At 36.0% G+C, this 2,802-nt stretch overlaps 1 long non-coding RNA gene across 1 annotated transcript; it reads left to right on the plus strand.

Moving 5' to 3' along the window:
* Positions 1-145: 145 nt before the first annotated feature.
* On the plus strand, positions 146-844 carry LOC112142024. The gene is made up of 2 exons (XR_002918508.2): positions 146-503; positions 592-844. It is a non-coding gene; the product is annotated as an uncharacterized LOC112142024 (long non-coding RNA).
* Positions 845-2,802: the final 1,958 nt, after the last annotated feature.

Genomic DNA, 2,802 nt, shown 5'->3' on the forward strand with positions numbered 1-2,802 from the left:
AGCATTTGGGTAAAATTTAGTATAATGTGTAGTGTACACAATATAACACTTTAGCGTATTTTAGGCAAAATGTAATATTTTGAGAGCTTAAATTAGCAATTAGTGGGCTCAATTTAGTATTTTTTACACAACATAAGTGTAAAGGACCGAAATTATGTAATTTTCTGTTAAACACCGGAAGTTGTGTTTTGTTTCCGGGAGCTTGACACCTAAACACCGGAAGTTGTGTTTCGTTTCCGGGAGCTTGACACGCGCGATTCTTTAGAAACCAGAGCGTCTTCTCACGTGAGTTCAGTTAGTTTTCACAGCTTAATTTCAATGTCTGTTTTCTTGTGATCTTTAAACATGTAAACATTGTGCATTTTATTTCTGTTAGATTGAATTATATCAGCTGCATTTACGTGCAATTTAGTTCGGTCGGCCCCTCCCCCTCCCAGAGTAAAGCAGGTGGGAGCAACATAGAGGGAAACCCTGCACTTAGCACCCTTGGCAAGCGAAGCGAGGTGCGTTATATTACTTTATGTTCTATATTTTGTATGCAAATGAGTGATTGTTCATTATATCTTATTCATTTGTCTCATTTTGCTGTAGTTTTCACGGTGCCAAACGAAATAAAACTACTGCACCCGTCAGAAGCTCTCTTCTGTTCCTTTGAGACCAAGGCTGCTACAGTGAAAACTCGACGCGCATCTTAGGAGTACGGGATCTTCAGTATCTACATCCAGATGCTTCAGACAGAGAAGATTTCAACTGAGAGAGACAATTTATTTTAAGGAAGGTACTGTTCTACTACAATCACTCCGCCAACTGGACTGTAATATTCAACTTAAAAAATAAAAAAAAAGGTTATTTGTTAATGAATGTAAACATTTTTTATCTGTTGAAAATGTCAACGTCCGTGGTTTGGTTGGTGTACAAATGTTAATGTTTCAAATGATTCTAGAGAAGTTAAGTTACACTATTGTTATTGTAAACTGTTAGCTCAGTTAAGGACATTTAAAATGGAAGAAACGGATCATAGAAATGCATTTTCCACATCCACTGATGCAAAACAGACGAGGTCTAGCTCCAGAGAGCGAAAACTAACGGAAAAGGGCCAAGAANAGAAATCTTCATTATTCATCATAAAATGCATCTTTATTTAAAGATAAAAAAGTTCTGTTTCAGAGAAAAAAGAGGTTTAAACTTTGAGACTTTATGGAGACTGAAAGACTTTTTCTCTTGGTTTTCTGCTTTAACAGGATGAAAAAATCCCATTGAGTTGATGTGAAAATCCTAATCAGACATGAAAACAAGCGCTATTCCTGCTGTTATTGGACAGTTTTCATGGTCTGCAGGTCTGAGAGCAAAAATCTCCAATGTTGGACTGAAGCATTTGATTGTAAACATTTGTTGTTGTTTTCTTCCTCCACAAACACATGAAGAGGAACCTACAGTGAAGGCAGCCATGTTGGAGCCTCATCCATGTTCTCATTAGTCTGAGGGGAAGAGTTCCAAATAACCAGAGTGTTTGAGACGGAAAGACTGAAGGACAAAGAAATATGAGGATTCATGAAGGATCAGATCCAGACTTGATTCATGTTTGGATACTAAAAAGCTGCAGACATTTCATAGATTTTACAATCTCTGATCAAATATGAAACATGTCACAGATTGACAGTCTTCACAGCTTAAAGTTAAAATAGTTGCAAAGATTTTATAATCCTTGTTCAATAATGATATTGGTCTGCAGTTCTCTAAAATCAAAGTGTCTTTGCTGGATTCTGGAATGAAAGTAGTCAAACCTTGAGTTAAAGCTGCAGGAAGCTGTTTTTANTAAAGGTTGTTCAGTTAACCATTGTGGTTGCAGTTTATGCTGAGACGATGCGTGTGTCACCATGACAACACTGAAGTTATTACATGTCTCTATTTCTAACACTTCTTATGTGGTTCGTGGTTATTTCAATATTGTTTAAAATATAAAATAAATACAGTTTACATTTTGTTGAGTCATTATGGCAAATATCTGTTTTGTGAAGAAAATATTTAGTAAAACTGTATTAAGCAAGAGGTGGATAAAGAAACAGACTGAAGTTTGTGTCTTGTGTTCTTGTGATTCCTGTATTCTAGTAGAGATCAGTAGTAGTGTGAAGATGTTGTCCACTCACTCACTGAAACTACACTTTTTTCTATTCTGCATTGAATTTTGTCTGTTGTTGTTTTTTATAGTGTTTATGTACCAAATTACTCTGCATACAGTAATATGTGGCGACAGATTCTTGAATGTTTTACATAATCTCACAATAATAAAGTTACGGACGCGATGGATTTGTGTTTATTATTAAATACCAGTTTTTTATGTTTGTGTCATTTTGTTTTTAGGATGCTTTTAAACCTCGAGGTGATAGGAAGACATAAACCAAACATAAAACAAGTAAGAATAACAACCCAAAGAAAAACACAAATGGATGTGCTGAGAATGAAACAATCCCATATAGAACCTCAGCATGCGTTCCTCAGGACAAGGCGCATGAAACGAACGCCCCAGATGCAGAACACTAGATCCACCAGAGGAGGAGCTATGTTCCTTTAAACCTGATACATACTTTGTTGTGCACTAGTTAAGGAAAGGGAAATATAACTACATCTCTATCTAGTATAATACTGGGAAATCTTGAAAAATGAACTCAGTATTTATAAACAAAGGAAATATATTTAGAAGCGTGAGGAAGAGTGCTCACTGCTCTCCCCTCTCTCATTCAGTCCTATTTTTAATGCACTGTGAGGGCAGCCCCACTTTTAAGTTCAGTCAATTTGTTATAT

The sequence above is a fragment of the Oryzias melastigma genome, unplaced genomic scaffold (genome assembly GCF_002922805.2).
Source record: "Oryzias melastigma strain HK-1 unplaced genomic scaffold, ASM292280v2 sc00434, whole genome shotgun sequence".
In the NCBI taxonomy this organism is placed as follows: domain Eukaryota; kingdom Metazoa; phylum Chordata; class Actinopteri; order Beloniformes; family Adrianichthyidae; genus Oryzias; species Oryzias melastigma.